The sequence below is a fragment of the Lepidochelys kempii genome, chromosome 15, assembly GCF_965140285.1.
Source record: "Lepidochelys kempii isolate rLepKem1 chromosome 15, rLepKem1.hap1, whole genome shotgun sequence".
NCBI classification, from domain to species: Eukaryota; Metazoa; Chordata; order Testudines; family Cheloniidae; genus Lepidochelys; species Lepidochelys kempii.
This window is the reverse complement of record NC_136394.1, coordinates 28,970,690-28,985,727: the sequence shown is the minus strand read 5'-3', so window position 1 is coordinate 28,985,727 and position 15,038 is coordinate 28,970,690.

Sequence of the window (15,038 nt, the reverse complement as noted above, 5' to 3'; positions counted from 1 at the left end):
CAGTGCATTGTTATTTATGTTACAGCAGTGCCTAATGCCCTCAGCTGGGATCAGGGCCCCGGTGTACTCGGTGCTGTACCTCTAGATAGTGAGAGAGTCCCTGTTCCAAAGAGCCTGCACTCTACATAGCCATGAAAAAGGTTGGGAAACTGAGGCACAGATAGATGAGCATCACACAAAGGCGTTAGTAGCAAACTCAGAAACTGAACCCAGAGCTGCTGAGTCCCAATCTGAGCACATTGAGAAACTTTGTGTCGGACCACCTCTGCTCTTACCAGAATTGTCTGCAGCCAACAGTGACAGAGGGCAGGCACTGGACCCAGGGTTTGGGGAGAATTAGCCCGTGTGGTGCCCACCGGAGAAGGCAGATGAGAATGTTTTTCTTTAATGCCTTGTTGCTGTGTGAGTTCCAGTCTCCCCCAGTGCAGTATTGGGCTTCTCAGTAATGTCACTTACCTGCAGGAGGACAGGCTGGGAACCACCAGCTTTAATTAACGACATTTCAGATGCAATTCACACTTTACCAAGGTGAGAAGTTTCTACTCCCCAGGTCTGTTCCCAGGCTGCTGTGCAGAGCAGAATGGGTGCAGTTTCCGCCTACCAGGGAAAAGGAGCCTTGCTGCCTTCCGATAGCCTAGGTGGGAACGCCAATTGCTGGGCTCAGAACTGCACAGCAGGGCAAAAAGGCAGGCAAGGGCACCGGGAAAGGAATGAAAGAGGAGGGGGAACATAGGAAATGGTGAAAGGGCGGAGCTACGTCCCCAGTGATGGGGATGGGAGATGAACTAGATGCGGCCCAGCATGGAGACCATGGGCTGGATCCCCCGCACGCGATCATTTGTATGACAATAGCATCTAGTGAGCTCTCTTGGAATGGGTGGGGCATTGTGCTAGGCCCTGTATATACACATGTAAGAGTCAGACCCTGTCCCAAAGAGCTTATGATCTAAAGACAGACAGAGGGGGTACGGCTGGGAACTGGGGCATAGAGAGATGAAGGGACTTGCCCAAGCTTCCACAGGGAGTCAGTGGTCAAGCTAAGAATTCAACCCAAATCCCCTGATTCCTGGCCCAGTGCTTTAACCACTAGACCATCCTTCCTCTCCATGGTGCTGAATGACTCCTATCAGTGGCTGGCACGCTGCAGGATTGGCATGCTGCTGAGGAGAGAGAACCGGTGCGTGCCTTGTCTCGGCAGTCATTGGCCAAGGCTGACTAAGGATGAAGGAAAGTGAAGCTTTCTGCGAGCCATGGGAAAGCGAGGAATGAGTGAGCCCCAGGCTGCTCCATTTAGGAGTTAGAACAAGTCACATGCAGCTCTACAGCCGAACTGCAGATGTTCGAAGACCATTGCACAAACAGCCAAGAGATGATGGCTGTGGCCACCTTGACTGGAAAAGGCACATCTAATGTGTATATATGGTGCTGAGAGACCATGGTTCCGGAGAGAGAAAGAGATGTGGTCAGTGAAATTCCACTTGAAATTTGGGCAAAAGTCTGGGGAGCTGAGCCTAAGTGCCTAAAACACATCTTGAAATGGCACTTGTGAAGATTTTACCCAGGATCTTTTACGCTGAAGAACTTTCAGGAGGAGCGGGAAAGATTGCTCTGGCAAGGTGTATCTAGCAGCTGTGCAGAAAAGGCAAAGGGCATATGACTTCATCCATATAAACCAGAAACCTACCTTTCACAGGGCAATATTCTGCTCTCTATTGCCCTGGCGTAAATGCAGAGTCACTCCACTGACCCTCAGCTGAGTTACTCTGGATTTACACCAATGGAACAGGATAGAATTTGCTCCATGACCAACAGATTGTTTCCATTCCTAGCAGTGATAGAAATGATCTAGGATGGACGACATGGAGGCAGACTCCCTTGAGTGGACCTGGTCATGTTATATTTTCAAAATCCAGCCATCTCTTGGCACAGGCCTTTGAAACGCAAGCCCTCTCCTGAAGGTGGCTCTCTGGGTGCTGACAATTTACTGCATTGCTTCCAAGCTGGGAGGAAGGCTTCGTACGATCTGAACGTCAATCTAGCTTTAAACACAAGAGCTTATGGCCTGTCGGAAAGAAAAAAAAAAGATGTTAAAAGGAAAACACAATGCTAAAATCTTGCCTAATAAATCTTTCGCTGTTATTGCAAATAAATGATTTGATGAAGGACAGAAAACTAATAAAAATGAAGGCACTATCTGAGGTATCACAGCGCTCCATGTGTGATTAATTTAAAATGATCTCATCTCGTGATAATATAATTGTTTCAGAATAATCACGTCAGACAAATGGTGCATTTCTTTCTGAGGGGAGGGACTCATGCTGAGCGTTCACGAGTCGTCTTAAATTAAGATGGAGCTTTTCTCTCCCCTGTCTTGTCTTTCCCCTGCAAAGCTACACAGTCAGCACATTCCCAGGGGCCTCTTTGTGGAAATGATGTCATGGCGTAGGGTCTGCACTTCTTGTGAATTCCCTCCCCCACCTTCCGCCCCCTGTTTTCTTTAAAAACAAGCAATTTTTTTTCAAACCTTGGAACAGATTTGGGTTTGGTTTGAGTCTGGGGCAAAGGTGAGGTAAAGGCAAAGTTTGATGTTTCATCCTAAGGTACAGGGAAGGTTGGGCTAGTCTTCATCATCCTAGACCTCCAGGGCTCCCTCCACAGCCCTCTGAAGCCCATGGCAGTGAGCTGCCCAGCCAGGGCTGACAGACTTGGGTTCTCCTGCTACTACTGTGTAGACAGTGCTTTGAAGTTGCAGCCTGGCTGGAGCTCAGGCTCTGACGCCTCTCCCCTTAGCCCCTCAACCATGGTTCAGAGCCCGAGCTCCAGCCTGAGCTGCAACGGCTGTTCTGCTATTTGTAGGGCAATAGCGTAAGCGTTGAGCAGGGAGCCTTGTTGCCACAGGCTGTGTAGATGTACCCAGTGATGCACTCCCTGATGATGGGCTTTCCTTGGAGTGGGGCAAGAGGGATTTCTGGCTCAATTGAGCCGTCAATCCACTGGTTGTCTGGTATCTTATGCTTTGATTGTAAACCCTTTGGGGCCAGGCTGATTGTTTGTTATTTGTGTGTACAGCGTCTACCACAACAGAGCTCTGATCCTTGGTGGGGGACCTCCAGATGCTCCTGTAATGCAAGTAGCAACTGCAGCTCAGAAACTCGACTTTGGTTTCTAGTCCTACCACATTTCCCCCTCTTTGAAGTCCCCATTTGGTTTAAAATGCCGACTCTGATCTCTAAAGCAAACTCTTTCTGAACCTAAAGCAAGGAGCCAGGAGCACATGGGTTTACCACTTGAATAGCTGTCCCACAAGTGGAAGCGTGATCTTGTGGTTAGGCACTGCCTAGGAACTCGAGTTCCGGGTTCAGTTTCTGCCTAGGCCACACACTTCTTGCGTGCCTTTGGGTGAGTGGTTCAGACTCGGTGGTACATTGGCACAGCTCCAAAGTCAGCGTAAATCGAATCACGTCACTGCCTCAATTTGCTTTCACAGCTTAGTTCTCCAAGTGCTGAGTGCTCTTGGCGCCGGCTAAAGTCCACAAGAGTTGGGAGCATTTCCCACCGCTCAGAATCTGGGCCTTAATTTGTGGCTTGTTGTATATGCTTCCACATCTGCAGAGAACCACTGTTTCATTTCACACCTGCCATGCGAGAGGTGAGTGAGAAATCCCCGACACCTCCCACTCCTCTTCTCTCACGCCAGCCAAAGCTCTCCCTTCTCTGCCCTCCTCATCTTCTTCCTCCATGATCCAAAACACAGAAGTGGTTCCTAGACTAAACTGTTTGGTTTTTGATTCATGCTTAAAGCCATGGTATTTTCAAAGGTTTGCCAGGAGGAGAATGTGGGCAGCATTTCGCTCTCTCTTCTGTCTCCTCTGGGGTGACTTGGGCATCTTTTAAGACAACATGGATTCCTGCCTTGCTATAAAACAACCAAACAGCCAGGCAGGTTTTGAACTGGAGATTGCTAGCTCCTCTCTGGGGCTCTGGGGCCTCAAGCTTCACTCTCAGAGCTTATGCTTTTGGCTCTTGTAAAATTTCCGGTCTTACTGCCCTTGTTATGGACAAAATGATATTCTTGCTCAGGCACAACTCTTAGTGTAGTTACCGGGTGTATTTCCTTAGTGAGCATCTGATCCCGCAGACTCCTGGTTACACGAGTCATCTTTACCCTTGTGATACCTCTCACCTAAGGACGACTCGCACAAGTGCAGGGTGCTCGTAAGAGACAGTCTCCATCCCAAAGAGCTTACAATCTACACTGATAAAAAAGGCAAAACTTGCCAGACAGGAATCTGATTGCCCTCATTTCACAGATGGGAAACTGAGTCACACAAAGGAAGTGACTCACCCAAGGAACCTGTGGGCAAGTGGGAAACTGACTGGTGCTCCAGTGCTGCAGTCACAAGAGCATCTTTCCTCTCTGCCAGCTATTAAGGGGAGCTGTGGCTCAGGGTCACATTGTTAATACAGGCCTCTGCAAGTGCAGTTGCCAGTCAGGCAGCAGCTTCGAAAGGGGTGATGCATGAGAGAGTCTGAAACGTCTTTTGCAATTGCAATGGCCTGGATCTCACCAACCTCATTTATTCTTTGACTGAGAGCAGCTCTGTTTTCAGCCAGACATTTCTCCCTTAATGAGCTCCGGCCTGATTAAAATCACGCTTTAAAGACGATGTCCCTCTTGCTCCCAATTAACTTGGTGGCACCTTCGACAGATTATGGTGGGTTTTTTTCCCTCCCAACTTTGAGTTGGTGCTCATTTTTAAAAAAAAAAAAGAAAAGCAAGAAAGCAATTATCTTCGTGGGAGCTGATTTAATACTCACACAACAACAAGACATCGGCATTCAAAGAGCATTACAGCGGTGGAGAAAAACCCACAAATGTGCTTGCCTTTCATAGCTTGGGACCGAGGCCCTGATTCTGCAAAATTCTTAAGCATGTGTTCAGCTTGCAGCAAATGTGTAAGTTCCTTTGACTTCAACAGGACTTTATGCAGACGTGGGTTTTGTTGGTGTCTTCATATTGGGAGGGGAAGGGGATTGAGGGTGCAAATGTTATTTGGTTTAGCTGTAGGTTCCAGGTGACATCAGGGAGTGTGGATTCACAGAGCAAAGACCCCGTACTGTTCCTGGCACATGGTGGCATGGTGATCAGATATAACCCTGGAGGCGTTTTTTCATTGTCTGCATAGAACTCCACAAAGTGCATGGCTTGCTTGGGTTAAAAAAAAGGGGGAGGGGATGGGGGGAGAAAGCACCAAGACAGAAAACTAGCCTCATAAAGAAAATTGCCTGGCGTCGGAGAGATGGAAAAGGACCATCCAAACGCCAAACCACCGCTTACACAAGATGCAGAGATGGGGACACTGGATGCATGCAGCACGGTGATGGAGGCCAACGGATCCAGCATTAGGAGACCCAGTGCGGCCACAGCTGGTCTCAGTCTGACCATTATGGTCCTGAGAGCCATGGACAGGGAGGAAGAGATGCATGTTGCCCCCCTTTGGGTAAGGAGGTGGGCACCTCACTACGAAGCACCATGGGACGCTGCCTTCCTTCTCCCTGTGCAAGGGCGTGAGGGCAGCATGGCACACCAGCAATGCTTGTCTCTTGCACAGCTCCAAGAAAGTGGATGGGCTTAAAAGAGAGGAAGGCCTGGCCCCGAGGAGACAGCATCATGCTGTGTGCTCTGCCCACACCAGCTGGAGAGGACGTTGGGAGAATGTCACTTAAAACGGCCACAGGCAGCTTTTCGAAAGTGCAGGCAGGACCCCCAGGGCTGTCCTCCGCCTTTGTTCACCATCCTCTCTCTGCCCTCCTCCACAGGACACCGGACTGAGCCAGTGTCTGGTAGATGGGTCCTGCAGCCCGATCTGTGGTACTCCCAGGGGCTGTGCTTCATAGGACGTCAGGCAAGTCTCTTTCGTCTTGAGAGTTTCTTTCAGTGAAGTTGAGTCTTTCAGAAAGTTTGGCCCTTTGTGGCGTTTTCAGGATGAATTGGCAGCTGACGGCTTGTGTCACCCAGTGAGTGTTGGCCTCTGGAATCTTTTCTAGGTGACAGATCCCTTGTTTAACAGCTGTCCTCCCTCTGTGGTGCTTCTTTCCTTCATTATGTTTCAGTCATTTTGACTGATACATGCAGAGCAAAACTCGGACACCTTTTTTCTAGGACACTAGTTGTTTTTTTTTTAAATATTAAAAAGGGGGGACTTTTAAAAATGTTCTTGTTTGAAAGCTCCCCCTGACTCCCGTGTGATGATGGCAGCTAAAGCAGTGCAGATGAAAGGCCATTGATTTCCTGCCCCCCCACGCACACTTTGGATCATCCCCATGTTAAAATATAATAGAGAACACATTTAGATCCCTCTTTCTCTCTAATCTACCCACACACGAAAAACTTGTCTTTGACTACAGATGTGTGGGGGTCAGACTCAGGGTGGAATTAGCCGTGGTTTCAAACAGCCTGCTAGGCTCAATTAGGAAAATAAAGGAGGACATCTGCCTTCCACCTCCAGGAGCTGGGAATAGACGTTTCTAGCAATGGGCTGCCTTTACCCGTGGCGAGGAGTAATGTACTCCATGCCCTGTGCTCCCGTGGAGCTCAGGGAGTCTCCTTAAGGCTAACGACATTACTGAGTGTGAATGAGCGGAGCAGACTCTGGCCCTGACCTGGAATGGCACAATGGCTTGTCCTGCCGTCAGCACGGTTCTGCAGCTGGTGCTATGGAGACAGGCAGAAGACCACCCCATAGCACCATTGAGAAATCCTAAAGCCCTCTGGTCCAAACTGGGGCAGAGCTGAGAGCCCCCTTAAAACTACAGTGACTGGCAGGAGGGGCACATCCAGAGCCCCAGGCTGCAGTGCCGGTGGAAATGGCCACACGTTCATAGAAAATTAGGGTTGGAAGGGACCTCAGGAGGTATCTAGTCCAACCCCCTGCTCAAAGCAGGACCGATCCCAACTAAACCATCCCAGCCAGCAGCACTATCCATCCAGCACTTGGTAGCTCACATGTGAGTGTTGATTCTCTTCCGCTCTGGCCACGCTTCACCCCCCCCCCCAAAGGTGGCTCCTTGCTAGCAGGGAAGGAAGAGGGAGAAAGAGTCTGTTATGGTCATTCTCAGGAGGTGCGCCAGTGTAAGGACCCAGGCCGAGAGAGGACTGACCCCCTGCCTCCCAGCAAACCAGCCCCCTGTATTCTCTAGACACATCTCACCTGGGGCTGCCCTGTTAATGGTAAGGGGGAGGGGGAGCACTTCCTCCTTGGGGTGCAGGGCCTGGCACATCACACCCCAGGAGGGTCCCACATGTGGCATGGTAGCCAGGCCACTAGGCTACCCCTCGCCATTAGCCTCACACAGTCTCCTGTGCGTGAGCGTTGGAAGAACCCGCAGGGTTTGGAGGAACATCCCGTTCCGTTGTGGTGGGTACGGACACCGGCGCGGTCTGGTTCTAGTTACTTACTGCACGGCGATAAGGAGGCCGAGTTGTGGTGTAGTGCAGCAGAATGAGAACCAGGATGCCTGGGATCTATTCCCAGCACCGCTGTGCATTCAAGAGGGATGCTGAGGAATCCACGCCGTCTCCTTGTGCCTGGTGCATGGGGCCCATAATGAGTTCTGAGGCTTAATTTGTTTGTGTTTGTAAGGAGTCTGTACACAAACGAACCAGTCCATATGTGGCAGCTACTGTGAGGTAGATCAGACACTATGGTATAGTCTATATGCCACACCCTTCGAGGCCAAACTCCCACTGGGCACCAGATGAAATCCCTGAACTGCCCCACAGTACATGCCGTTAACCTGACAATAACACAGTTCCTAGTGCTGTGCTTTGCCAGCCCTTCAGTTCTGGCATCCCTCCCCATCCTGTAATTAAAGTGCCTCTTCTCTCCCCGTCCTGCTCTGCCGGGGGTGCCTCTCCTCCTCGTTAGTAACACTTGCCCAGCTGCTCTGGATGATATATTGCGCTCATCCCCCACCAGAGCAAGTTATTGCTTTAATGAGGTGCTGGCAAAATGCATCATCCAGAGCCAAGCCCGCCGATGATGATGTATTACTCGAAATAAGGCATCGCCCAGCAAAGAGAAGGGTCTCTGGGAGCAGATTCAATAACCATTACCGAATTAAAGTCAGATAATACGCGGCATTCTGGAAGTCACTTCCCTGGTGCCAGGTACAAATGCCGGCAATAAATCTACCACAGATGCCAGACCTGCAACCCTGCCTGTTGGGCCCTGCATGCATTCCCTTTTCACAGGTGCTAGGAGCCGGTACCTTCGGCTGGGTTTTGCAGTCGAGTGTAGTTTGGTTCTGTTCGCTAGCCTGCCGCTGTCCGGGCCGCTGTAGACTATTGCCTTGGCTCTCCCATTCTGCTACATGTTCTAAGTGCAGTGGGGCTTGGGAAGCTCCAAACCTTGATCTTGTGACTGACCTAGAGTACGTCCACTGGAACTGGAAGCAGCCAGCATTAGGACAGGGGGACCCAGCGCCAGAGGCTTCTCGTAGGGTCTCGGGGGAGACCAGAGTGGCAGTTGGAAGTCGGAATAGCCTGAGTGGCAGCAGGAGTTCGGGTATTCGTGGTTAGTGCCGCTGCATTAGAATGCAAGACTCAGCAATGCTAGGGAAGTGTATTCAGTAGTATTATGGGATGCAGCTTTGTGCAGGATGGTGAGTGCCATCCCAGTACCTCTGGAGGGCCGTGAAATATGATGAGTACAAAGAGGATCGGGTTTCAGGAAGGATCTAGATTGGTGGAGGACCTGGGAGGCAAGGGGGCTGGAAGCTGCGAGAGACACAGCCTCAGCATGTTGCACTGGTCTCTCAGCCTGCCTGCTGCATCACTTGTTGCTCCTGGAATACAGGGGGGAAGCGGGATCATGCTGGGGTTCTGTTTCCCTTGGAGACATCCCCAAACCTGATCCCAAAGTTCTGAGTTTGCAAAATTGAGTTGGGACCCTCATAAGGATAATCTTTTCTTGTGAGATGTCCTGTATGTAACGTTCTCTTTCCATTTCTGGCTAGAAACACCTCGCAAAAAGCCTTTCTCCTTGTGTTTTGGTCCTTTGATCCTACCTGTGAACCAGAAGAGAAGGATGTGCAAAAATGAAAAATACCAGGGGAAAATGCTAAGACTTTTGTACCTCAAAAAGGTGTCTGAGATTGGGTCTGACCTGAGTCCTGGGTGAAGATTCAGGGCAGTTCTCATTGTAACGGGGTGACTTACTGCTTTAAGAGACTGTTGGGATTTCTTGTTTCTTTTTCCCTTAGAGAAGATTTAAATTTCTTTCCTGTTCTGGGTTTCCTTGGTTTGTGTGGTAGGAGTGTGTGAGAGAATGAGCTCTGAATGAAATGGGAAAGGAAGTGCATTCTTGTTTTCCTTCTTCTTTCACTGAAGCCTTCTGTCTTTCTCTCCATTCTTGGAAAACTATGAACAAGACAACTTGAGGCATAGGACACAGAATAACCCCCACCAGAAAGCATGGAAGAAAGGGATTAAGTATGGAAGCTGTGGTTCAGAAGTAGTTTGTAGTAGTTTTTTTTTGTTTAGGGTTTTTGCGGGGGTTTGGGGCTTCTTTTCTGAAAGCAGGGAGAGGACAAATAAATGCAATTTCGTTTATCCTTTCTGAACTGGAGGATCTGCTTTCTCTATGAAGATCTGACCTCTGTGCCATTTATCCAATCAGGAAGCTGCACAACTGAACCTAGGAATGAATCTTCCTGATTAGAGGTGGACAAAACATTTGCAGTCCATATGAAAAAGTCCTATAGGGTTTATTTAGGGATGAAACTAATGGGGTTTTATAGAAATGTAATAGGGTTCTGTAGAAATTACCCTGAAACCCTGTAACACATAATAGAAAGGGATCTCCTTTCTTTCGGTTTCGGAGCCACCCTTTCGATGGTTTTCCAGTCCTGAGAGGGGGACAGTGTTTGAAAGTAATTCATCTTTGTCAAATGAAGATTGTGATTTTCCTACCTAGCCGATCCCATTTTGATTGCAAGTCTCATATCAGGTAAACATTAATAGCAGTAGGCTTTTAAAAAGGAACAAAAAGTGACACTACTGAATTACTTTTCTATTGTCTCTTGATGTCAAACCATAAATCATACAGTTGAGTATATAGAGCGTTTATATATCGTGGGCTGGGCAAGGTCAAAATTTTCAGAGAGTAATGACACCTTAATAATAGTCTGCCTTGGAGAGAAAATTAGCTGAGGGCTTTGTTTGCTTCTGTTAATGTCAAAGATGAGTTCTTTCACCTTCGGATCAGCTATAGATGTGTGGAGAGAGATTCCTAGTGGGGTGAGGATAAGATAATACCTTACACCTCTTTAGCCCCTTCCGTCCAAGGATCCCAGGCCACTTTCCAATCACTAGTGATTAAGGCTTACGCCCCCCCCTTTGAGAAGCAGAGAAATATTATCCCCATTTAAAAAGGAGGGAAATGCAGGTACAAAGAGGGTAAGTGACTTGACCCCCAGGTCACACACAGGGTCAGGAGCAGAGAAAGGAATGGAAACTAGGTCTCCTGATTTCCAGTCTTGTGCTTTATAAGACCAGCTTTTTGGTGTGTGATGGGATGTGGAGGACATCTGTATGATGCCAGGCGAGGGAGGAATTAAAACTTTATTCCAAGGTAGCCAGGAGTGGAGTCCCAGCAATCACCCCTGGACTCATACAGCCAATAGCCATCTAGGATTCTGCCCCCAGCTTAGGAACATAGGCTGTTCGTCTCAATGGGACGACAGAAGTGTGCTGGGGGAACGTTAGAAAGTCTTGTTTGCAGCATACTATTTCTCAGAGGGGGAGAATATAAACCAGCAGCAGGGAGAGAGCTAGGAGATCAGGTGGGTTTGGATTTAGAGCCATAGGAAGTTCTCCCTCTTCTAGCTTTATTTTGGGGCTGGGCGGCATTAAACCCTTTTGCTCACATTCCTTTCTTCCTGGCTTGACTATCTACCACGCCAGCTTAGCTCATTATCACCTAGCCCCAAAGCCTAACTGAATCCAGGCTTCTTTCACAGTTTTAAAAAGTAGAGTCAAGTTTTTATCATGCCTTGTGGAATCTCTGTCATTGGAGGTTCTTAAGAGCAGGTTAGATAATCAGGGATGGTCTAGATAATACTTAGTCCTGCCTCAGTGCAGGGGATTGGACTAGAAGACCTCTCAAGGTCCCTTCCAGGCCTACAATTCTGTGTTTGTGAGTTTCTGCTTGTGACCTCCAGAGCTCAGAACTGAAATAGTGTGGGAGAGACCAGTCTCCAGATAGCTCTGACCCACATGCATAGCTCATATCTGTGCTCTTAGCCTCGTTCTCTTTTACGGCCAGCTGATCATAATGCAGGGTTTCTATGTGAGTGTCGGGGAGGGGGGGTCATGGTGAATTGCAAAGTTCTTCATGGGACCTCACAAGCTTAACATGGCTGCACATGGATCTAGCAGCATTAACAGCTTCCCTTCCTGGAGCTGGCTCCAGACGTGGCTCTTGGAGGACCCAGGGGAGACTGAGAACAGGCTATTTCAGATATAGAGCATCCACGAACTCTGTGTATTTTAACAAGTTGCTAATATATAAATGATTCATAGGATGTTCCCTTTTGCTGTGAGTCACAGATGCATCATGGCACAAACTCAACCCTTGATAAATATTTAACCCAGCTGTTGACATCAAGGGCCTGCATTATTCATGGGGAATGAATTGGGGGTGCCAGAGGTTACATTTGTTGGAGGTCTGGTTTGGACAATCTCTAATCCTCAGTATCTAGTGTTTATTCCATTTTTCTTAGCTTTAGTGGACTGTGTACCCCTGGGATTGCAATATCTCCCCTCGATGTGGAAGCTGTCCATCTGGCATTACTCTATTTAGGGAAGGTTTCTGATGACTTTTGAGCAGTGCACACTTGCTCTGCAGTGACCATCGGCGCAATGAGCATCCTCCGTTAGTCCATTGGGGGTGGGGTTTCTGATTACTTAGGGCCAGCTCGCATAGCGGGGCCAGAACTTTTTTAGCTGTCGTGGGATCTCTGAGTAGTCAGTCTTATTGCAGCCAGAATTCTTCATCCCAGTGGTCCCCAAATATCCATGGCCTGTCTGGGGCACTTGACGGATAGCACTGAAGTCATCTTTGGCCCAGGGACCATCTTTTTGTTCTGTGATTGTACGGTGCCTAGCACACTGGGGTCCTGCTCCAGGACTGGCTCCTAGGTGCTCTGGTAAATCAAATACATAGTAACCATACCTCATCATCTCTCCAGCCCCTTGATAGGCTTTAAATACTGTGTTCATTTATTAACACTAAATACTTCCAATAAATACTTAGAAACAAGCACTCAAAGAAAAATAAAGCCAAGAGCCCGGCTGTATTGAGCCATGGAGATACGAACCTGCCTCGCTGAGCAACTCTGAGAGCTGATTATTGTAACCCGTTATCTTTCTTCTCACCGGTTTCTGACCCTCACTTCTTGAGGCCATGAGAGTGGGTGGATGGTGTTTCTGGGTAACTAACCTTATATGGGCCCTCTCCATTGTCGATGGAAGTGATTGGCTTCCCTGGGAGCTGGAGCAGATCCTCTGATGGGTTTATTATTCTGTCTCAAGGTCGGTAATTGTTCTTGCCATTTCTCAGACAGGGAAAGGGGGATACAGACTTACCCAAGGTTAATAGAGAGCCGGTACTGGAGCTGGGATTACAGCTCAGGTGTCCTGACTTCCAACCCTACGTTCACACAACTAGACTACACTGCCTCGCTATGACATCTGCAGCCTTGGTGGTGGCACCAGGGCAAACTTCCACATCCTCCTACCCTGCCTTGAAGGAAAAATGCCCTGGGGTGCGAGAGATGTTCACACGCCCTTCCCACCCAGCCCTGGCTCCTCTGCGGAGTCTGCCACCCGAGGGGCCCCTTCTGTCAGTGGGCTCTGGGACAAGGACACCCATCTACTGGGGACCAGCCTGAGGCCTCTTAGCCTGAGTTCAGCGAGGGCACTGAAAAGCCAGCCAACGGCAACACAGGCTTTGAATTGGACTGGATTGGAAGCAGCTGCCTGAAGGCTCAATAGGCATTACCATGGCCCTGAGCGATCCAGGATCTCTGCCAGGGGTTGGCTGCGGGATGTCTAACCTGCCAATCAAGAGGGGACCGAAAGCTGCTAAATTAACCCCCGAATGTGCACCAAAAATATTTATGCAGGACGCATTCTGCATGAGCCCGTGAAATGACTGCCGGATGGATGGAGTTAAATTAACATGGGTCGCAAGGAGGAGTAATTTAGTTCCTGCCAGCCACTCTCCCAGCCCATGCCTCTCCTCCTTCCAGTGGCTCTTTGTCAAGCTCTCATGCTCCAGGTTGTTGTCTACCCTCCCCCTAACTCCTCTCCATCTTCCTGCCTCTCTGATTGTGATGCTAGGCTCACCCTCTTCCTCCGGTCCCAGCCCCTGCTTCCACACCATGTGCTGTCCCACCTTCTCCTTTGCGCTTCAGTCCTCCGCCCCCCCCCCCACCACTTCTTTGTTCTGTCCCCAGAGGAAAGGAAGTCATCCTTCTGCTCATGTCAGTTCTCACCCCCAGGCTATACAGACCCCAGCTGCTAGGGCTGTCCTGATCTATTGCTCTGACCATGTCAAACTCCCTACCACCCAGCCACGCATTATCTCTCCACTGGCTCCTTCTCCTGCACCAGAGCAAACTAAACCTTCTTGGGCCAGGTTCTCTGCTGTCCTGCACCTCGGGTACATGACTAAGCGCCCAACGCTCACTTTGCATGGCTGCACCTTGCAAGCATGCTCACTTTGCACTGGTGCAAATGACAACCCAAGGTGTGCAGGGCCCCCGGGGATCTGTCTCCTTGGCTTTGCTTTCAAGGAGTTTCAACTCTTCTGCCAGTGATGGCAGCTGGGATTCTTTAGTCCTCCGCCTCCCGCAAGCTGTTTATCTTCCCTGAGCTGGTCTGCGAGGCCCCCCCAAACTCTTGCTTCCATTGAGACACGTATGAGCTGTGAATCAAAACTGCTGTTTCTTTGGTTCATCATGCAAAGCGAGCCCTCCATGGGACCCAGGAGCCACGCCCCAATCACCACCCTGAACATTTTGCTTGTGTGATGCTTCCTTTCCCCTACGCTTTGCTTCATCAGCTTTTGAGACTGTGTTATTAGTAGTGCCCAAGAGGTACTGGGTGCTGTACAGATGTATGGGAAGACACAGCCCCTGACCCACAGAGCTCAAAGAGTGGAACAATGGGCGCACCCAGTATTAAGAAGTGAAGCCAAAAGACGGAGGCTGAGCTTAACAAAAATGAGGCCACCTGACCCCATTTGAGATACCGGGACGTGGCCTGATTGTCAGAAGGTGCGGAGCACCCTCCCTCTGAAAATCAGGCCTCTTTAAGGCGTCTCAGGTTGGGCGCCCCCAAGTCACTGGTCACTCTTGAAAACCTTGGCTTTAAGCTCTCCATCAGCCTGGCGACGTCAGTCCACATTATGGAAATGTTAAGTGAAACTCGGCTCCTGTGCTGTACGCTGGAGAGGCCTCACAACCGCAGAACCAGGCCAAGCAAGATCCACTTCCAATTCCCTCCAGGAGGGTCTGGTATTATTCACAATACACATTAAAATGCCGTATGCATAGTTCTGTATCTGTATTGTAATTTACTCGGCAGCAACACTGAATAAACAAGATACTTTCACTCTGTCTCTCCCAGGAAGTTACTCGGGGCTGGTGGGGAGAACTTGGAGTTGCCCCACACAAAACATTTGGAGCAAGATTAGAAACTACGGAGGGGATATGAACAAGGTCTATAAAAACATAAATGGTCTGGAAAAAGTGACTAGAGAAGTGTCATTTACCCTTTCCCACAATACAAAAACCAGGCGTAACCCAATGAAATTAAAAGGCAGCGGGCTTACCACAAACAAGAGGGAGTGCTTTTGACAGAACATACAACTAACCTGTGGAACTCCTTGCCATGGGACATTGTGATGGCCAAAAGTATAACTGGGTTCAAAACGAACGAGATAAGTTCATGGAGGACAGGTCCGTCAATG